Raw genomic sequence first — 23450 nt, forward strand, 5'->3', positions numbered from 1 at the left:
GAAGAGGGTACCAGGGGTCAACCCATGCCACTTTGGATACCAGGAATGCCAGTAAGGGCTGAGTTGGCAGAACCTAAGGGGGTAAGAGAACTGATGTTGGCATCAATGATGGTGCAAGATTTTGTCAAGTCAGAAACAGCTGTCTCTAGTTTATAGTCTCTCCACCAACGGTGTGACACACTGAGATAACATCTTTGAGTCTGTCCAAAGCACTATCCCAGTCTGGATCAAGAAATGCCAAGTCAGCCTGATGATCCCCAGGGCCCTGGTGACTCAAGATGTTAAGTTGTTACTTAGGGTTCCCACAACGTTTTACCTGATGCTTTCTCTTGGACAAAGGTGTACAGACACTGTTATTTCAAATTTCAGGTGAGGAGTGCACGGTCAGGTTCTCCTGAACCACGTGCTGGGAGAAGGAGGCGGGTCCATGAATGAATCAGCAGGGCCTGAATGGGAGTGGAGGACTGGTTGGACCACTAGGGCCGAAGGCAAAGTGCTAGGGCCCTCCCCCACATCCAGGTCAATTTCTTTCATAATTACCCATGCCACACAAGCCAAGAAAGAGTCAAGAGTGGTGCCATGAGTTTGCTGAGGGGCAATGTCCTTGTTCCCCTGCATTTACCACTTCCCCATATTAGGCCCTCAATTGCCCCAAAATGAGTTCGCTAAAAAGGTCAGCGGCTTGGTGGAAGGTGCACCACAACAGCAGTAGGACGAAGCTCACCTGACAAAAGGGCCCACAAAGACACTGAGCCAAATAGGGTGGGGGGGCAGCCTCTTCCGGGCGGAGATGGGCCCGCCCTTCGCCCGGGCTTTGTCTGGGCGCGGTCCATGCAGCGAGTTCTGGAAATGCGCTTTACAGCACTCCGTAACAGCAACAGACGAGTCAGAGGCTGCCTCCAATGCCCCTAGAGGATCCTAGGAGCCCCTGGAGGATCCTAGGACTCGAAGTCCCCACGCAGCAGTCTCTCCACACAGCGGGTCTTGGAAATGCGCTTGATAGCGCTCTGTGACAGCAACAGGCAGCAGGTGAGTCAGGGGCTACCTCCAATGCCCCTAGAGGATCTTGGGACTCGTAGTCCCCACACAGCAGTCTCCTCCATGCTTGTTAATTATTGCCCTTATGGGATCTGTTAGTAATTGCACACATTTCTGCTGTATATCTTCTCCTCTGGATGGATACAGGAGTCATGTGATTTTAAGCGATGCCCGTTTTCTCTTCAGTGGGTATTTTGTGTTCTCTGTAATAATGACACACCGCACCGAGGAGGTCTTGAGCAGATTCAGATCTTTATGGCCTCGTTCTGCTTTGGAAAGCCTTTTTCATAGCATGATTTAGCCTAATTAATGTATCCTTTACCAAACATGCTGAAACTTCCAATGGTTTCATTATAGAGAATTATAAATACTATGCCATTCTTTACTAATGGCTTTAAAAAGGCATGTTCATGTTTGGATGGAGAACATACTATTCATATATTTATTGATTTTTAGGATTGATTTGACGGCCCTCAACTATATTTTGATGTCTGACCTCACATGTCTATTGCTGATGACATAAACTTATAAGATATTTTTGTCCTTCTTTTATATTTGAAGAAGGATGACTAAGGGTTAGCTTATTTACCTCGTTATGGGGATCAATTACCAGGTACTTTTATGATAAGAAATATTTAACATAGAGAGATTTATCATACACCTTATGGATTCTAATTTCGAATTATGCCTGAAATAATGTGGATTTGATTAACACAGAGCAGGTCTTCTTGACATCGTTATTATTATTTTCAGTTTTATATAGCGCTAGCTAGACCAGAAAGTATCAGAGCGCTCTACATGTTATGTGACAACGTTTACAAGAGGTACACGAGTTGATTCATGAGAGTCATAGTTGAACAAAACAGCATTAAGGAGTTATAAAGTCACAAGTATAACACAAGGAATTGAGGAATGGCATCGGGGATAGAATAGGAGACAACAGATCATGAAGTTGCGCAGGAATGCAGGCGCGAATGAATGCGTCACAGTAAGAGGTGGGAGAAGAAATTAAACAAACAGGAAAAAGGAGATCGAGGGTTAGCGATTTTAATGGAATTTTATAGACTATTCCAAAACAACAACAGCAGTGTTATTATTAGGCGCTATAAAAAGGTGCATCTGGTATGTGATCAAAGGAGTAGATAGAGACATTGGGACTCTACAGAGTAAAGCCTAGGCCATGAGGTTCATTCATGTGGTGCGTACTCATCTTGTTACCGTTTGCTATTTTGTTACAGAAATCTACACCCAATTCACAAAGCTTTTTCTTCAATTAACTGTGACTTATTCCCATGTGTATTACATTTCAATATCCAGGACTGAGTCACACATCATTTATGTCAGTAGTTATTAATATTGTTATTTTGAGTTTTATGTTGCGCTTTACAAGTTTTGTAATAACGTTTACAAGACATACATGAGGGAATTCATAAAAGTCATAGTTGAACAATAAAGCATTACGTGTTTATAAACTCATCCAAGTATAACACAAGGACGCATTGAGGAATGAGTTGTGATTACTGTAAGCTTAGTTGTGCATCTGTTGGAGTAAGACATGCTTACTTATTGGGAAAAAGCTTTATGTATCAAACATTTTTTCCGTGTGTACGTTTTACTGTAAATTCATGAAAAAATCCCAGCTAAGCTTAGTCATACAAAATAACTCACAAAAACATTTTTGAGAATCAGGCCAAGAATCTTAGGTGTGACTTACATATATGACAGATGTACAACACAACCACTTGTAGAAACCCACTGAGTCTGCCCCTTCTCTCTTCAGCTTTATGAACTAAGGTTTAAGTTGGAAATCTTTATAGAGTATGATTGTTGATATCTATGTATAGCATTTTCAGGTATTGAATTTGACAGATGCTTCCTATTGGAATTCTGACATAATATAATGTATAAAAGTCTAGTGTTAAAATAACCATGATATGTTTATAGAAGGTGCTATCACTCTTTACGATTTTTCTTGTGTAATATAACCGTTCTGGGTCTATATGAGTGAATATCATACAAATGTCTGTATTTATTCACAATGATTTGTCTAACTGTATTTCTGTTGGGTTTTCCTTATTAGATCAGTCTGATTTAGAATGTGACTGCATATCAGTGTGTTTAGATTGTATTTACATTTCACGTTTCAGAACTATTATGCTTAGATATATGAAATGACATGGAGGTCATACAAGTATATTTATCTTGTGATTGTATAATGTGATTCAGACTTTCAAAACACAAAAGGTTATAGTGCTCGATGATGCTTTAGTTATCTGTTCGCCATGTGCTGTACATAGGTGATATGTTGGTACTAATATTATAAATCGTAAATATTAGTTTTATCTGAATTTATATACTACATAATTGTTTGTGTACATTTTATTCCCCTGAAGAAGTTCCAGGAGAATGAAACACGTTGGCTTTTGTGACATTTTTTTCCTTTGGCTACAAGCAAATCAATTTTATTTGAATAATGTATAAATAAAGGACTTACTATTAATCTACATCTTGGACCACTGATTGTCTCAATAACTGAGTATGCGAGTTGGATACGGACACTATTGATTAACTTAAATGATATACACACAGAGTGCTAGTAATATTTTTTTTAATTCAGGATTTTTTCTTTGACTGAGGGCGTGTGGTGGTTGTTTTTTCATACTCATTTGTTTCACACAAAATTTTGTTTCTACACACATGGGAAGGGTAACACCTGGTCTTACATAAACGATCCTTAAAATGTATGCAATATGTATGAATTAGGAAGTGTTAAGACCATTTGTGTCACTCTGGTGTTGTAAGATGCCTACTATTGATGCACTTTTAACTACCTGACATCCATCTTCAGTAGGCACAATTTACATACTTTGCACATCACTTTATTTTGAAAGCCTGGGTATTACTGCAAAAAGCTTGTTGTAGCTTCAATTTCATCTGGATAAGGTTGCGGATACACCAATTACAGTTTCAGTCTATCTCATGTGTACAGGTATCATACAGTACATTTAGGTTTACCACTCCTGATCCACAGGTTTTCCTGTTCAACAAAGAGGAGTCCTGAATTTCCTAGCCTGCTTTCTGTATCAAGGAGCAAGGCTGCCTTATCAATTATGCTTTTAGTAAATACATTATCTTTTCCAGGACTTTAAGTACCTATATACACACTAACAGACAAAGATTCAGCTGTGGTCATGTCCCACTTAACTTTAGTGGTCTAGGAATATCATGGGCTCAAAATCAACAATTTTATTTCAAAGCATGTGCGTGCAGTACTGTTTGTGGTATGTGTTAACAGCCAGTGAGAAATTTCCAGAGGCAACGTGTAGGAGCAGTGCTTGGTGGCTTCTAGGAAATCATTCTAGAACTAAAAACTTGATTGTCAACCTTTATTTGCGTTTTTCTCCTGGACACTCATTGCCTGGTTATTTTCTTTGTTTCCATGGTATCCTTACAGCACTTCTAAACCCTCATGTAATCCTTATTGCGTAGGTGCTTATTGTGTAAACTGGGATGACAATTACATCATTTTTAATCTTACCTCATAGAAAAAGTATATCCCTTAAATATATATTTTTAATGAAATTATCCGATTCCTTCACAAATAGAGATTCCAATGCAAATCCTAATTTTACTTACTAATTAAACTGCATGACACCCAATTATAAAGCATTTAAGTTTCTGATGGATATATCCCCCTACAAGACTGCAATGTAGAAAGAGAATGACAAATTCACTTTATTGTTATCTGAAAGGGAACCCCCTTGATCAACTCAACACTCCCACCAGCTAATCTCCAAAGCAGGACCTCCAGCTTTAATAGTGAGAGGGATCATTGAACACTTCACCCTACCCATTTTACCAGAGAGCAACCCATGACCACCTTTTTAGGGATGCGATCTAATCAATCTGCATTTGCATAGCATTCCCCCCAGTGAGTGGCCCTACTATAGCTATTCTAGTTATAGTTGGGAATCACACATTTATTAATTTTAATTCTAACCTCTGTGTTTTTTCTTTCAAAGCTTTAACAGCCTTTCGAGACAAACACAACATGCCAGTGTCTCACAGTAACCAGTTGTCTGACCTGATATTGTTGGCACACATCTAAGAGATACAGGGTGGAAAGATGACCCTTAGTTAAGTGAAACATTTATTTTTCTTCTCTGTATGATCAGTTTTCTACTCAGAAAAAAAAAGAGCATATAGCTTTTATTCTTTTATCTGGTTCGTTATTGTATGGCACATCTTTAGCTCTTGCTAAAGAGGTCTTTAGCTCAATTAAACCGGTGCTAATGTAGCAGAGAAGAACATAAGACAGATTGCATTCGAGATGCACTGCATGAAGTAACAAGCATTGGCATAGCCAATAGGTCTCGCTTTTGGGACCTTATAAGTATTTAGTTATGCAGCACAATATCCTTGGTGCAACATCAACTGTTGCATGGCTAAACACTTATAAGGTCCCAAATGTGAGACCTATTGGCTACACCAATGCTTGTTACACTTGTTTACACTATCTAGGCATTGGTTACACCTCATTTGTTCCAGTTTAACACTCAAATATAGCAATAAGCAACCAGAAAGGTGACCAGTCAAGCTTTGGAAAGGGCCTTCTGCGTCAAGCGATGGGTGAGTCCAGGAGCCTCGATGTAGCAGGAAGCAATCAACAATTTCAGGGAGCTCAAAGCAGGCGGGGGATGGGTAAACCAGGTTCGAACAGAGTGTGGAAAATTGGTTATTGTGTTGTGCAACTCTCACAGCTAATAAGTCCTAAACAAGGAAGAACTTTCCATAATCCTAGAACTAGGAAGCATATTGCAGTGGTGATTTTAGATATAGCAAGGTCTAAACTCATGGCTATCACCTACATTGAAGCATGCACCTTGTAAATATACATGTTCCATTTAACTTGCATCTTTGGGTGACCTCACAAATATTTTGCTATGGACCAATTCAATCTGAGCTAAACAAAATTGGGCTGACCTTGCAAGCATGCACCTGCAACCTGATTCGCTCTCACAATACTCAATGCATTTCCCTCAGAATTAGTGCATGATTAAACCTTGGGGCTCTGTATTAGTTCGTTCCACAGTGTTGCAACCACATCTAGAACATGATTAATTCCCTACACTCTCCGATTCATCTATGTTACAAGTAATTTTCTGCATTTAATTTATTATTGTTTGCATGGGCAATACAGATTAATATGCAATAACAGATTAAGTGAATCCATGGAAACAATAATTCTCAAAGACCTTTCTAGAGCAAACTTGTCATTTTGAGGTCATTGTTGTTCCCTTACAGATGGAACTGGGTTCTTAAACACCAAGCAGCTCTCAGCCCCCAATTTCCACATCTATCATCAAATTAACGCACACTAACCTCGGATTGAAATAAACAAGTGGCAGTGGTATTCTTAGTGGATTTCCAGAGACATCTTTTACACACCGGCAGACCCAGAAATGTTCCCAAAAATTGTTTGAAGCATACCGAATGATCTGTAGTTATTTATAGAATGTTAAGGAGCTGACCGGAACTGTAATTTACCATCAATTACACTGCAACGGAACAAATTAATTTTTTGAGCCTCAACCTGACAAAATGTTTATTTGTACTTCTCCCGCAGGAGTCCAATATTAAACCCAACACATTATCACCTGCAGGTATCTCTTGCATCCAACAACGCATAAATATACTTAGCCTCCCCTATCCGAACACGAACCCTATCCAGTCAACGAGAAATCATAAAAAAGCGCTGAAACGGTGCCCAGCCTCAGAAAGAACTACAGGGCCATGTATGTAGCAGAAGCAAAATTACTTCGCTATCAGAGGCAAACTGAAAAACTAGCAAAATGTTTCCCTCCACTAATTAACTAGCTGTAACGCTGACTTGCATGAAGGGTAACAGCTTACAGAACATTATATCTACAATACACTAAGAGCTTTTCAATCTGGATAATTGGATAGTAGAAATGTTTCTGCAATAAACGCCAGATGTCTGGCCACAATCATGGACAACTCTAATGCCCCCGACATTACTAAAGAAGTCTCTAATTAAAAACCCCATCGTTATTTTGTTGCACCTATAATGCCTGATAGGAGGCCGGGGCTTTGTTAGGTCTGTGGAAAAGCCAGACGAAGCATTGAAGCGTTAATGTGTGTGCTCATTTGTGGCAAAAACCACAGCCAGGTATATAGAATGCATCGCAAAATGTATAAAGGGATACTGATTCAATTACCGTATTGTGCTGCTCTTATCCTCCAAAAGATAGTGACATGTCTGCTGCAAAGAAAACAGCAGGACTTGGGGAGGAAAATATGTAGCATCAAAGATAAGAAACAGATTATGAATGGGCCCAATGCTTTAACAACTGTACTCGCGCTGAAAGTTTTTTTTAAAACAAGCATTGTCCGCGCGATGCGGGAAGCTTGTAGTAATGTAAAAAAAAAAAAACACGCTATTGATGCGCGCGCGCGCGCAGCAGCACAACAAAAAAGTGAAAGTGATCGCGCTGGAAGGGAGGCAGACGGCGGCGGCGCGTACGTGCGCGCGCATGATTGCAAGCGCTAGGCCACCAAAAGTCTGTGGCAGCACTTTGAAAACTCCGATACTAAATCTCTCGCAGAGCAGCGCTTGCGTTGGCTCAGAGACCTAAAAATCAGTAAATGAAGCTGAGTCACTGGCTGCAATACAAAGGCACTTGCCAGGAGTGGCAGGGGGCACATTCTTGTTAAGGAAAGGTGCTTAGTGCAAGAAAGGTCAAACAGTGAAATGCAGCTTTACTGTTGACAAGTTACTCACACTTCTCAGTTAGGATGCAACACTCTAAAGAGACAGTAACAGTGGTAGGCAAAGATCAACTTATTAACATGTATCCCCTTGATTACGGACGTATCAACTTACTTACAAACGACGGGTGCCACCCACATTTGAGACTGTACACTTGAAAATTTAAAATATGTATCCACAATTCCAATAATTCTAATACCACTGCAAGTTTCTGATCTTTACGACCAACATTTAAAGCTCAAGGCTTGGCCAAAAATTGTACATGCTGCACAACCAAGAAGCTGCTGCACCAGTCTCACAGAAATGGAGAGTGTGAAATTTACATACAGCAAAGCGGCCGGTGCACAGGTCTAGTGCTGCATCTGTGCTTACTCTCTCTCTTGCAGTCACACATAGGTTCCTCCTCTGTAGGGGACAAGAGGAAACTTCTGGAAGGCCTATTCATCTGAAAGATCAGGCAAACTGTACAATGTATGTGTCATATCACACAGAGCCTGAATATATCATAAACAAAGTTTGGTCTAACCATCCTCTCAGAGATGCAGGTCTCTTGGTGGCCTCAATATAGGCCCAGGCCTACAGTCCAGACTTATGGCACTATAGTCAGTAAGACGCACAACAAATACGTGAAAACACTGATTTAAGTAGTATTTTGGGAGACAGGAAGATTCTGGAAACCAGGAGCACTAATGGTTACTAATGTGTACTAATTTGGGAGGCAGCATAGAAGACTTAGCCCACAGATTGGCTAGTTCTAGGGAAAAGTGTCTATGATCAAGGGTGTAGAGGTAATCAATGTACTTAACTCAACAAACTTATGGTAGCCCTATTCTATGTCTAACCAAGACATTTTGATTTTACTAAAATGTTATATATAATAACTTATAGGGGCTATCAGCCAGCCCTTTTCATCCATTATGTTATTGTCTCTAGCACATTTATTTACTTCTATCCACTACAGCAACCACCATGGGAAAAATGGGCAGTCTGTTTCAGAAAACGGATAACTTCAGTGTGAGTGGCAGCATTCCACCATTTCACAAGGAGCAGATAGCGCACACTAAGTAGTTCCCTTCAGTACCAGTGACTACTATTGCAATATCTGCATTTTTAGATCATAAATTATTTTTTTGTTAGTCAATGTTTATTTACATCGAGGAGGGTTCTGCAGCGTCCATCACAATACAGTTTTTCACAAAACAAGGCAAAGCAAACACAGACAAAGGCAAAATGGTAGCCAGCCAACGCCAGACCTATTGGCTCTGCATTGCTTCTTATTTCTGAACCAAAGATGCTCTCCAAGTTCCTGCAACACCTCTTACAAGTTTCCCAGTTCCATGTGTGATCAGATCTAGTCTAGGTTTTTGTCTTTGTATCATGATACTTGTAGTCCTATTTATCTCTTTACAAAGAAAGGACAATTGATGCCAGAGAAAAATAGGCCCTTCAAATCTGTTTAATAATAATCTCAGCAAAAGTGCTGCAAAAGATTATTGTTCTTGAAGCATGTCTCCAATTTGTAATCCCTGGTCGGGGCAACCACGTACAATGTTGAGTCTGAAATCTGTACTGGCACAGAGAGTCCCAAAGGACATGCATAAATAAAGCAAAGCTCAAGAATTATTTTCTTTCATAAACTACAAAGAGTTTGGTCGGGTGGCGCAGTTCTTCACCAAGAATTGTGAAAAATGTTGACCACCCAACATTGCTGTCAAAAGGTCACAAAAAGATCCATTCGACTAAGAACAATAATTTACTTCAGAAAGATGAATCCAACAGAAAACCACAAACACGACAAAAAAGCAGTTTCTACTTAAATATAGTCACATAACTAACACTTTCTTAACATTATACATATCATAAATTTTTTGATATTCAGCTGCCCATAGCACATAAAATGCATACAATGAATAGTGAGAATGAAATAATCCCAGTGGTCACACACAAAACTTGAGACAATAAAAACATATAATGCCTGATGTCCAAAGTTTAAAGTTCAGGATATCATTATTTCTTTGTTTCATATCATAGGACAGCTGAAGTAGGACACAAAACAATGCTGTAGACGTTTCGACCCTATGATTATGTGTTAGTAACTGAGTATCATACCGGGTCTTCCTCAGGACTAAACGGTAGCAAACCAAAGGATAGCCTTCAAACGATGTAGTCAGGTACACACAGCTTGTGTCCTGTCAAGTATCAACATCAAGATGTGTTTCGTATTACTATGGACCCCAGTCAGGGTTCACTTAGTATGCAGGGCAGGGGGCATGCATCACCCGCTTAATCATCCAATATGGTTCTCATTGAATAATACAATTCCTAATTTGGATTAGTTACTCTACATGGGAAAGATTCCTCACAGCGGAACAGCTGCTGGCTTGCTTGGGTCTACGTTAACAGTGACCCTGTGACATCAACATTGAGTGGTCAAAAATGTTCACAATGTTGGTGAAGAATTGTGCAACACGACAGAACTGTTTGTAGTTTATAACTGTATAGCCAGGTTCTGAGGGACACAGGGCAACCCCATAACATTTAATGGTCAAAAAATTATTTTACGCATTTATTTCTAATCAAGTGATGTATTCGTTGAAACTGAAAAGTGGCCATAGTGTATCAACATTCAGAATTATTTAATAAAGATGTATTTGATGTTGACAAGTTAATTATTCTTTCTGTTACTTTATTATTATAGTTCCATAAAATTTCGGACCTAATCGCTATTCATCAGTCAGAGGTTCACACAACTGTGACATAAGTAACAGAGTCCCCATTATAAAATCAGGACTACAAGTATAGCCGGAAAAGAACAACTTTGAGTGGATCACCTACCTCCCAAGTCCAGAGTTCTGCTTTAGTCATCTGCATTACATCGCTTAGCTCTAGGATGAATAATCACACCCAGTGTAAACTGACCTTTGAGCCATACTTCTTTCAGGCTAGTGTTAATATAACACCAAAAATACTAATAGCTTGCCAAAAATTGTTTGAGGGAAGTTTACTAGTCTGGTCTTAATTTCTGACCCTATTTTGATAAATGTCATGCAAGTGCACTTTATAATGCTTTACTTGCACTCTTCCAAAATAACTTGCTGCCGATGCCCAAAACCCCTAGTAAAGTTGTTTTAAAACGTATCAAGTCCTGGCTAACCCAACTGACTGCTGGGATATAAAAGGCTTATGTTTTACAAATGTGCAAATTCTTCCTTGGTAATGAACCCAAACATCTCCCAACCCCTTGGAAAACATTATTTAAGCTCTATCCACTGCTGACTGGTTCAGTGAACTTTAAAAAACAACACTTCAATCATTAACTATCCATGCCGCTTATGGAAAAAAACAGTGACTCATCACTCCGTGTTATTTGTATCTGTACAAAAAACTTTTGGCTCCGAGAGGGACATTTCTGAGGCACTCTTTTTTTTTAAGGTTAAACTCGGGAACTTTAAGGAGGCAGTGAAAGCCTTGTTGAGTGGTGTAGATCCTCACATGGCTGGTCTTTTTGTTAACCCTTTGAAAACGTTTAAAGATGAAAGATAATTAATTGTCTAAAAACGAATAATGAGGGTTCGTAGTACCAATTCTACTCTGTCTCTCTGGTTCTTGCACCCGAGCATCGCTGGTGCCATCGCACTAAACAATATAACAGCCACGGTTGCCAATGGCCCATTAAAAAAGATAGCAAGCAGTCCTGCTGAGAAGTACTAAGCACAATCGTATTCAAAGCAAACAATCACGGTAACACGACAGTGGCTTTCACTTCCACCAGTGAATGACATAGATTAGATACGGATGATAAATAACCACACGGCCATTCAAGCCCAGGAGAGACTCTCTCAGCTGACACTGACAGCAAGAGCAGGTACATTCTTCATAGACAACACAGCTTCATACTCAGATTACAAATACGTTTCTGTATGAGCACCAAAGCAGAGTGAGGGCTGGTTCTTCGTGCACTTATATCCCAGTATCTACATGGCAAACCCCTCGAATCAGCCGGCATGGTTCCCGATAAGGGCCTTACCTGCCGTTCCTGACAGAAAATTTCAAACATCCTTTTGCCGCTATCATCTATAGTTAATACGTGAAACCGAAGTAAAGGTTTAAAAATTGTTTTGACAAGCAAAAGAGAAATAAAACCATACGGGCATTTGAGGCTGTACTTCACAGAGAGTCCTGTGATTGGTCAGCAACATTGGCCCGCCTCGAAATAGACCGCCCATCCATCCACTAAAAAGTCTTGCTGCACCGGAAGAGGCTGCTCCTGACAGCGCACCGGAAGTAACCTCTTCGCTGCTCTGGAAGATAAGGAATAACCCACACGTGAGCAGTCCACGCAGCCGGTTGTGAAGGAGGGGCGCGCGAGTGGATTGTTGCTACAGCGAAAGCTGAGCTGATGAGAGCAAGCAGACTCCGTAGCAGGGGTTGTTCGGTGTTAGGGAGTGGGCTTGTTATTCTTAGTGTGGAAACAGAGCACACCGAGAACAGGTCCGCCCTCCCACAATGCGACGAGTTTAACGTGGGTGGGGGAGTACCTTGGAAGGGGACCCTGCTTGGAGTCTGCTGCTTTGTTAGGCGTGACTTTAACCTAGTCAAAGAGCTCACTTCATTGAATTTTAATTAGGGTGACCCGTTTATGTAACGCATGTAATCTTAAATCCTTATGTTTTTCAAGTGGTTCTTATGTAAAGCGCTCTGACACCTTCGGGTAAAGTTCGCGCTATATAAAATCGCATAAATAAATAAACACAGCCATAGAAATATGCTGCTCTCCGGACCCCTTCTCAAAACCAGGACATACATTTGTTTCAGCAAAAAGTCATGGATGCCGGGATAATCCTTAAAGTTGGTACTGTCCAGCTAAATCTGGGATCTCTAGTCATCCGAATTGTAATTGCATTTTAATAATGCATACATTCCAACATTTAGGCAATCCTGAGTGGTGATTTAGAGAAAGGGCTGGGGGTATTTAATTTCCCTATTAACTTGCATTAGAGTGGAGAAAGATGAAGATAGACTGAAGCTAAAACAGCATTATCTGGGAACCAATAAATTGGTAAGGAAAGGAGATGGAGTCTCAAAGGGCGGAGCTTGAAAAGCTGAGTCTGAAAGTCAACAAACATTTATTTATAAAAAACAAATCTGCAAAAAAGTTGCCAACAAGGGCGTATATAACAGTAAACATGTTCTAGATTACTAAATTGCTCTCAGAGGCAACATTTTAAAATATCTTACAGTGTTAATACTCCTGCTGCAGAGCTCATTGTGTGGTCAGCAATTTTGAAGGGATTATAATAGCAGTAAGATAACTAGTGGTTCCCATAGTTCTGAGAGAGTCTGTGTTGTCCAGTCAAAGTTTTGTCTCATTTCGTAGGACAGTGTGCCTGCTGTAAAGCACATTTTGCAACTTGCAGTTCACAGATCTGTATTGTATTTAGATAGGTGAGTGGCCCACTCCTTTTGACACTGAGAAGTTTTTTTTTTACTTCCAGTTCTTAAATTGCAGTCCTAATCTAGCACAGTGATATATTTACTGACATCCAGGAGCTGCATGCAAAACTGTATGTCACGGATTTAGATCATTTTTTCCCTTCAATCTGTCGTCGTTTTAAGGTTGCAAAGAAGGGTTCCTTTGGAAAATAATAAAGTCTTGTTGGTGCAAACACGCCCAATCAATGCGTTCTTTTTTAATACACTGACTTAGTGTTTTTCCTTACCATTCATTCTTAACATTTAATGTCCGCAAATATAAATTATTGGATTCATTCCCCTTACAACTCTCATTCTCTTGTGCACCATTTCCTGTATATTAATTTATATTCTTGTATGATTTATTGTGCCTCTGTGTTTGATGCAAAGTACTCCTGCATCCTACACTGGGATGAGTAGCGTTTTAAAAGAATAAAAAAAAATAGGTGCCATATAAAACTATTTGCATAATTACTTATACAGATTGATACATTTTGTATTCTTATAGTGCAAACACATATGTAATAAAGTGAGTAGAAAACAGAAACCTACCTCATAGTTTCACTTAAGTACTTGTGAAGTGATAACAAGCTATGCCAATTTGTTTCCTTCCACTGGATTGGCGTCTAAGTGTTAGGTTCTAGATTGTTCCCAGTCAGGATTATAAGTGAACAAAAGAAAGGCTGATGACCATTTAAATCAGACCTTTGTTTTGGGCCAGTTGGATGTTAAAACAAAAACGTTCTCTCACTGCCTGCACATTGCTGCTCTAAACGGAATGCAGTCAACTGTGGGCGCTGCTAAATTATGTCGAGGTGCCAAAAAGGACACCAGGACAAATGCAGCATGTTTTTCTAGGTTTTCTGGGTCCCAGATCCTACCCAGAAATAGCTGCTGGAACTGGGATCCAGCGGAATCCCCCTACTTCCAGCACAGTGTGTACAATTTCCCCTAATGTTATTGTCTTTGTCAAAGTGCCCACAGTGACGTCTTTTGATCAGGGTTACTTCTGTTATGTGTTTTTGTGTAATGCCATTGTTTGACTTTTTCTTGTAACATTGTAATTGAATTTATATAGGGCACACTACCCCATACATGGTGTTGAAGAGCTTTTCAGTGACTAGCTTGCTACTCCTGAACCCAAGAAGGATTAGTGGTGGTTTAGTATAGGGAAATAAGAGTTAATTTGAGCAGTAGACATGCAAGTCTGTTAGTTGGATTGAATAGGATAATGTAGGGATAGAAAAGGGAAGAGTCTTCAACGTGTTATTTGGGAGATCATAGTAAGATGAGGTTTGGGTGAGTAAAAGGAGAGCTGGAGGAGGGAAGAGTATCTAGAAAGGGATTATGGGGATCATAGTAGTAATCTGAGGTTTGGGATGAGTCAACGGAGGGATCCATGAGAGAAGAATTTAGAAAGGGTTGTTTAGGGGATAATTGTAGTAAAATTATGTTTGGGGTGCGCAAAAGAGGGATAGAGCAGAGAACCATCTAGAAATTATTATTTTGGAGGTCATAGTAGTAGACTGAGGTTTGGGAGTAGTTAGAGAGTGTCGCTAAAGGATATATTGAGAGAGGTATAGGAGGAGAAAAAGTATTGCATTGGAGAGAGTCAAAGGTGTCTTTTTTTCCTTCTACAGTAGGAGTAAAGTTATAAATATATAGAGACATAACTACATAGAAAGAGTATACATGTATAAGGAAGATAATATATCAAGATTTAAAGTTGTATAAAATTAGACTTTCAAGTGTTGCTGTACTTGAAGCTTATTTTTTTATTTTTATAACAAACGTTTTTTTATTTGATCTTTTCTTCAATATTTCAGTAGCGAAGCACTTGAAGATAAAATAGTTGTGATAATATTTAAATATTGTGATGGATAAATAAAACACAGACATCAAATCAAAAAACTATTATAAAAACTATGCAGTGACCTATAAAGATGTAAAGCATAAAATAATATATATAATCCATTAGTAATTTATACCTTAAGAATATCTATTTATTAAAAAACATAGTTATGTATATTTGTACAAAGAAATACTCATACCTGGATACATACAATCAAATTAGAAATGTTTACAAACAAAGGGATATGCTGTACATTCATTTGAGTATGGTGGTTATGTAGGAATAACCCTAGGAAGGAGCCAACTCTTGAGTATTCTTCTACAGATAAGATAGTTATCTGTGGATCTTATGTTTGAGGGTAATGTATTCCATAGTTTGGCTGCTTGAACAGGTAAAGATGTACCACCTATGTCTTTTTAGGTTTCGCCCTGGGCGTTGCAACTGCATAGCAGTTGCTCCGCCCACGGCGAAACCTCATGATCCTACATATGGACTTTGGTTCCGCCTCTGTCTCCCATTGGCTAGCTCCATAAATGGAGGCTAGCCATTGGGAGACAGAGGCTGTCAATCACGCTTTCTCGCGAAAACGCGATTCGGGGGCGTTTCTGGTACTTTTTTTAAGCCCCGCCCCTTTGTCCCGGGCCGCGCTGTCATTCGCTGCCGGCCCGGGACACCCCCGTGGCGTCATTCCCCGGGCCGCGCTGTGATTGGCTGCCGGCCCGGGACCTGACTTGTTTTTAAACTTACTATTCAACACGAGGAATTGACTTTCCAGTTCCCACAGCCCTTCCTCACCCTCAATCCCTTTATCTTGATTTTCCATTTACAATAACTCATGGGCCAGGTAAGACCACCTGAAAGAGTCATCACAATCATGGGCAGAATGTTCTGGATGTACCTACGCAGGTAAGAAGATGGAGCATTGCCCCGGTAATGCAGGGCGGAATCGGGCCGTTGCACGAATAGAAAAAGTTAGTTCGTTTGATACTTTTTTTGGAAAAACAAAATGTGCCCGAGTCTGTGACTTGAACTCACGTTAACGCATCGGGGGGGAATGTGTTCACGTTCTCAGCTAAACCATACAAAGATGCCTTTATGTCGCTTCTATAATCACTAAATGCACCGCTTTCTCAGTGCCCCTCGCATCAAATCACCCAACCAAATACACGCATGTGCTCTGTTTACATATTTAAAGACCAGTCTTGTTGCTTACCTCATCACGTTTTAGATTATTTGTATTACTAACATTAACAGCGCAGCCTCACATGGTCACATGACAGACGTATGCCTAGTTAGTTGCTAAGGACGTCGATCACGTGGGCACCGTATTAATGACACTTCCTGAGCGACTCTAACTTCACTTCCAGGGCGAAGTGGTCATCTTTACGGGGCGGATATTTATTGTCCTTAACCAATTGTTAGCTTTCGGGCGAGCAAAGCCACCAAACCGCTGCAAGGGAGTGCGAGGGAGTGCAAGGGAGTGCGAGGGAGTGCAGAGTGCGAGGGAGTGCAGAGTGCGAGGGAGTGCAAGGGAGTGCAGAGTGACTAGGGAGGGCTAGGGAGTGCAGAGTGACTAGGGAGGGCTAGGGAGTGCAGAGTGACTAGGGAGGGCTAGGGAGTGCTAGGGAGTGCAGAGTGACTAGGGAGTGCAGAGTGACTAGGGAGTGCAGAGTGACTAGGGAGGGCTAGGGAGTGCTAGGGAGTGCAGAGTGACTGCAGAGATTAAGCTAATGGCAATGTAAATGACAATGCCATGTATTTATCTGCTTTCAAAACCAACACATAAATACAAATGTTGTCATTTACAATGCCAATAGCTCTAACTTTTCCAAAGGCGAAACCATTGCATTGTAAATGCTTGTTTATTGTATGATAGGGTTTTGAGGTGAGGTGCTAATCATGAGCGGAGGTTCATTTGTTGAATGTATTTGGTGATTTTATTCCTTGTTAAAAGTGATCCTGTTCCTTGTATTGCTTTGTGATGATACAGAGCAGCTTGAAGGTGGAGCTTCTGGTAACCAATGTAGGTACCTCAAGGTAGGGGAGATGGGGGCTTGAAGCTTTCCAGGTAGGAGTAGTCTGGCAACAACGTTCTGAATCCATTGCTGTCTTTTCATAATTGATAAAGATAATTCGTGGTAGAAGCTATTGGCGTAATCAAGTTTATAAGTAACAAACAACAGGAGAGAAAGGGAGAGAAAGTCACTCTTCTTCCCCTAAATAAGTATACTATCAAACAAAAGAGTGACATCTAATTCCAAAGGAAAAGGGAAACAAGGAAAAAATAGGGAGTGGGGCGGGTGCGTAGGAAAAAACCTCTATTTTTTTTTAAAAAAGAACCCACACTCACTAACCTAGTTGGTGGCATGCTTCATCATTGGGTTCCCACCAGGGAGACCGAGTGCCTCCCTGAACTACAGCGGAGCAGGATTTTTTGGGAAAGTGCATCAGTACAAGGGGTAGTGCACAGTTAAAAGATGGCAAGTTTCTCCCAAAATTAATTGTAATACCGGAAAAGACTACAATCGTTTAAATTTGGTAAGACAGACGTGTGCTAGCTATTAGAATAAGCCAGCTATATCCGATTTAAAGTGAGTATGTGGTCGACATGTTTCTGCTTATAATTGCTGTGTTAGCTAAGCTTTCATCAGGACCAAACCTCCCCCGCGGTATACGCACGCTAAGGCGTACCATGACCTGAGGAGTTGAGTGTGTGTAGTAAAACTCACGGTTTTACCAATGAGGGCTCCTGGGATTTACAAAGGCCCTATTCTGAACGAGAAAACAAACAAGAGACATACCATAAAAGCAAAAATCACTATACATATTGTAAGTTGCTGTAGTTCAGGCGTCGTAGCACACCAGGGAGTCACTCGTTCTCCTTGGTGGGAGATTGGTTGGTGAGTGAGGGTTCTTTTAAAAAATAGTTTTTTTCCCACGCACCCGCCCCACTTCCTATTTTTTCCATAATCAAGTTTAGACATTACTAAAGAGTTAGTAGCATGGACCTTGTATGAAAATCCCGGCGGAAGGGGTGGGGTAGATGTGTCAGAGTTTTCATAGTAGTGAAGCTTGATCTTGCTAATTTGTCCACTTGGTATTAATTGATAACTTGGAGTCCATAGTAATTCCAAGGTACCTTACTTCTTTAGATACTTTATAAGGTAGTCCCAGATCGTCAGGCCAGGCACAGAATGGGTTATCATTTTTTCAATCACCACATGTGAGTATTTTAGTTTTGGAGGCATTCAATTTGAGATTGTTCCAGGTCATCCACTGTTCAACGGCTCTGAGGCAACTGAAGATTTTTGGCTTTTCAGTTTAAGTAGTATTTGTGTGTCATCTGCATAGTTATAGCATATGAACTGAAATTCATTGATCATTGCCGGTAATGACTTCATGTAAATGTTGAAAAGCATGGGTGAGATGATAGAGCCTTGGGAGACCCCTGATTTTTGGCAGTCGTCAGTAGGTAGTTATAGGTACGACCTAGTTACCATAGGAAATGCATTTTTAACTTGCCTATAATTTTGTCGTAGGTTGACCAATGTTCATTAAATGTTCCCCAAAAAGTGTCAAAGTAGAGGCGTGGCTTCGAGGGCGATAATGGCGGACGTGGCTCTGTAGAGCTCCCGCCGGCCCGCAACCTATCCGCCTGAATTATCCTGGCCCGAACCCTTCATTCCCCACGCAACAATAGCGGAGACTGCCGGAGACGGGGGCGCCCTCTGGTGCGGTTTCTGTGACCCCCGATCGTGGGTTGGAGCAGCTGTTGGTGGCGGCGCCCGCCGGGCCTGCTCGCCGCGTGGTGAGCCGGGGCCTCAATTTTTGCCTGGCCCCGCCTGCTGGCTCTGGGCGCCGGGCGGCCGGCTTGCTGGTGGGCCCCTCGGGTCCTGGTCGGCTGCTTCCAGGCCGACGGAGGAGGGGCGAGGGAGCCTCCTGCTTCTTGCGGACCCGACGGCATTGCTGGGGGCTGCGGAGAGGCGGCTCTGCGGGAAGACTCCGCGGATCCTGAGGCAGTCGGGTCCCCCGAGACTACCGGGGACAGTGTGGTGGCGGAGCCGGCCTTGGGCTACCGGCGCGAGGAGGGGAGCGCCCCGCCCGTTCTGTGGACAGCGGTGGGCCCTGCGGTGAGGCCCTGAGAGGAGCCGGTCCGGTGGATTGGTTGTGCCCTCCGTCCCCGCCGATCCGGAGAAGTGGACTGCGGCGCATCGGCGCCTCTCTCGCCCCCCTGATTCTGGGCCCGAGGTTGGTGGCTGGTGCAGCCCGGAGGAGCGGCTTTGCCTGGTTGCCGCGGCCTCGGGCTCCAGTTGTGCCTGCTTATCTACGGCGGAGAGGTGCCCGGCGGACTGTGGATGGCGGAGGTGGCTGGCGTGGACCGGCAGGGACCCGAGACGGTAGGGTGCTGACCTAGCCGCTACATTTGCTGCTGGGGCCCGGTGTGCCATCCGGTGCTCCTGCTTGCCGGACTTTGGCGTGGTGGTGGCGAGTGGGTGCGGCGCAGTGCCCGGCAGGACTCAGATACCCCAGTCTTACCCCGAGTGGCAGCTAATCTTGGAATACAGTGTCGGGAAGCCTATTACAGACGTGAGCCGACCCGCCGCAACTGCCGGGACCATGACCAGAGGCGGGGGTGGCACGGGCGCCACCAAGCAGGGGCCCATCGATAAGTTCACCGGACCTGGAGGGGGCTCGGGGACGGCCGGGGGGAGCCAGAATGCCGGACCGGACAACGCGGCTCTGATGGCAGCCATCACGCAGTCCAGGGACATGTTGGACGCAAAGATTGGCGCGATGGGTGCTGATGTAATGCTGCTGCGCCAGGATCTCCGCAACGCAGTCGCCCGCATCACGGAGACCGAGACCAGGGTCGCAGAGGTGGAGGGAGACGTCGGCACCCTTAAAAAGAAAGTGGCGGAAATGGAGAGGGTCCAGAAGGGCCTGGCGCTTCGCGTGGAGGACGTGGAAGGGCGAGCGCGACGGAATAACCTGCGCTTTGTCGGCTTTCCGGAAGATTGCGAGAAGTGACCTATGGATGCCTTCCTGGCGCGGTGGTTGGAGAGCTGGCTTCCCCCGGACACCTTGTCGCGCTGCTTCGTGGTGGAGCGCGCACATAGAGCCCTGACGCAGAAACCACCGGCGGGGGAATGGCCTCGGCCAATCATCGCCAAAATCCTAAACTTTCATGACAGGGATGTCATACTCCGGGAAGCGAGGATCAAAGAGACATTGCTATTTGACAATCACAGAATCATGATCTTCCCGGACTACACCACGCAGGTCCAGCAGCAGCAACGCTCCTTCCTGGCGGCAAAGGCCAAATTGCGTGGCTTAAAAATTCAATATTCACTGCTGTATCCGGCCCGTCTCCGGGTTATCTTCAACTCCAGGACCCACTTCTTTGACTCTCCGGAGGACGTCTTCAAGTGGACAGATGAGACGGTCAGGATCCGACCAAACGCCCAGCCGGGACTGAGCTCTGGACCCTCGCGTAGTTCATCCCAGGAGAGAAGCGACCCCGCCGGTAAAGGGAAAAGACATCGGAAGTCCCGCTCGCGACGGAGGTCCTTGTCCCGGGACCCCCTTTTGGGTGACACACAGCCCGACACTGATCAATCTGGCAAAGAAACCTGATCATCATATAACTCTGGCTCTTGTCGATTGACTCTGGTTTGTTGATGGACTTTATGGAGGACCTGGCTCTGGTGATGGAGCGAACGTCGCCTGGTGCAGTATGATCTGGGTCTTGGTTGGGGATTGGGGGCCCTCAGTGGGCGGGCGCCTATCTGCTACGCCCTTCCTGTGCATCAGATACTTGTCATGTTGGGGTTCGGGGTACTGTTTGTGGGCCGCCTAGTCCTCCCAGGGTTGGGGGGTGGTCCTGTGGGTGTGCCCTGTTGGTTGGGGGGAATAGTTGGGATCCATTGGTATGGTTGGTTTTAGGCGCTCTGTTCTGGGCCTGAAGCTACCCATGCCGCGACAGGTACTTCAATGTTTCATGAGGTATAGGGGTGGGGGGCGGGACTTGGGAGTTGGGCTGATTGGGGGTCGGGGCTGGTTGTTGGGGGTATTCTGAATGGGGTGCACGTGATTCTTGCTATCTTTGCTTGTATGGTGTTGGAGACCTGGGCCGGGCCCTGGAGGTCACAGAGACTCGTTCATCGAGACCATGGTTGACACCCCAGGACCAGTACTTGCTAGTGACTCTTTGTGAATTTTGAGCTGGAATGTCCGGGGGATGTTGGACAAGATCAAGCGCGGGGCCGTGCTGCGCTGGGGTAAAAGGGAATTGGCCGATGTAATGCTCCTCCAGGAAACACATATGTTGGGTACTAAGACATTGAGTCTGCAGCGATTTGGCTTCCATCAGGTATTCCATGCAGGGTTTTCCAGGGGCTCGAGGGGGGTGGCCATTCTTGTCCACAGACGGCTGTCATATACTCACGAGCGTCAATGGCTTGATCCTCAGGGTCGGTTTGTGTTTGTGAGGGGGAGGATTGGAGCAGAACCAGTAGTGTTTGGCAGTGTGTATGCCCCCCCCCCGCTGCAATGGTCCCTGGCGGAGAAACTATTTGACCTATGGACTGAGATCCCCCACTCCCTGGCGGTGATTGGGGGCGACTGGAATGATGTAGTGGATGTGAGTCTGGACAGGCAGAGATTGCAGGGGGCTGCGGCAGCGGCCTCTCCTACGCGGCTGAAAGCGATGATTGATGGGCTGGGATGGGTGGATGCATGGAGGCATCTGCATGCCAGGGCGCGGGAATATACATATGTGTCAGCAGTGCATGGTTCCTTCTCGCGATTGGATTGTGTGTTCGTACCGGGGGCCTTCCTTGACAGGGTGAAATGTGCTGCAATCCGGCCTCGGGGTCTATCTGATCACTCCCCAGTGGCGGTACAGGTTGACCTGCGCAAGGCACGCCACCCGTTTCGGTGGCGGATGTCTTCGTGGCACCTACAGCAACCGGCCTACACCCAGCACATGAGCAGTGCAATTGCCCACTATTGGCAGGACAACCTGGCGGGTGGGGTTGACGCGGTGACGGTGTGGGAAGCCATGAAGCCCACCATGAGAAGCATCGACATTGCATGGTGCGCTGCTGCCCGTCGCACTCGACAGGAGAGCATTGTGGCGGCTGCGGAGCGGGTGGAGGTGCTGGAGACGCGTTGCCGGGGAGAGGGTGACGACATGGCGCTGCGACTGCTTCTACAAGCGCAGCAATCCTACGCCTCGGTGTTGATGGACGAGGCTCGCCAGGCTTGGCTGGCTACGCGGAGCAGGGTGTACCAGTGGGGGGATAAGTCCTGCACCATGCTTCATAGGCTCTGTCAGCAAACGATGCTACCGATCACCCTACCAGGTCTCACCGACGGTGAGGGTGCTGTGATAACGGATCCTGCGACTCTTGCGGAGAGCTTCGCACGCTACTATGCGGAGCAGTACGCCTCTCAGGAACGCCTTCCGCCTGAAGCGATTGTGGGGTTCCTCGCGGATGTCCCCCCTCGCACAGTCTCGGACGAGGTGCGGGAGGCCTTAGACCTCCCCTTGACTGCGGAGGAACTAGGTGATGCACTGGGTCAGCTTAACGTCGGCAAAGCGCCGGGACCGAGCGGTTTCCCCAGCGAGTTCTACAAGAAATTCCACTTGCAGCTCGGGTCGCACTATGGGCGGGCGTTAGAATTTGCGCGGGAACGCGGCAGCCTGCCCTCAGACTGGCGTCAGGCCGAAATCGTGGTCTTCCAAAAACCGGGTAGGCCTCCCGACCGCCATGAGTCCTATCGCCCAATATCCTTGATCAACTTTGAGGCCAAACTCCTGGCCAAGGCACTCGCGAACCGCCTGCTCCCGCATATCGCAGACCTGGTCCACCCGGACCAGGCAGGCTTTATGCCACACCGGGCGACGAGACACAACATTCGGCATGCACAGGCTGCGGTGGACGCTGTAGGCGCGACTGGGGATCGGGCAGCGCTGCTGCTCGCTGATATCGACAGGGCGTTTGATTCGGTCAGCTGGACCTATCTCTTTGCTCTCCTGCCGCTCCTCAACTTGGGGCCGGTGTTCATCTCCTATGTGAGGCTGCTATATACAGACATCACCGCCTCAGTGCGCGTCTCTGGAGCGGTCTCTGAGAACTTCCCAATTGCCAGGGGTACTCGTCAGGGGTGCCCCCTTTCCCCCTACCTCTTCGCACTGGCCATGGAGCCATTGGCTGCACGAGTACGTCTAGACGCACAGTATCGGGGCTTTGTATGGGGGGCAGAACTGTCGGACCGCATTGCCCTGTATGCGGA

The 23450-nt window shown here is 44.5% G+C and overlaps 1 protein-coding gene across 4 annotated transcripts in view; it reads right to left on the minus strand.

Moving 5' to 3' along the window:
* Window positions 1–23450, minus strand: part of NADK (NAD kinase) — a 412984-nt gene that overhangs the window by 312130 nt on the left and 77404 nt on the right. Inside the window, exon 1 of one of the 4 annotated variants that reach the window (XM_078642449.1) lies at window positions 11856–12020. The exons of 1 other annotated variant lie outside the window; for it this stretch is intronic. The gene's annotated coding sequence lies outside the window, so the exon portion shown is untranslated. Of the gene's footprint in view, window positions 1–10663; window positions 10725–11855; window positions 12021–23450 lie in introns of those variants that run through there. 2 more of the 4 variants (XM_078642451.1, XM_078642450.1) reach the window with 2 other exon arrangements.

Source organism: Lissotriton helveticus, chromosome 5_1, assembly GCF_964261635.1.
Source record: "Lissotriton helveticus chromosome 5_1, aLisHel1.1, whole genome shotgun sequence".
Lineage (NCBI taxonomy): Eukaryota > Metazoa > Chordata > Amphibia > Caudata > Salamandridae > Lissotriton > Lissotriton helveticus.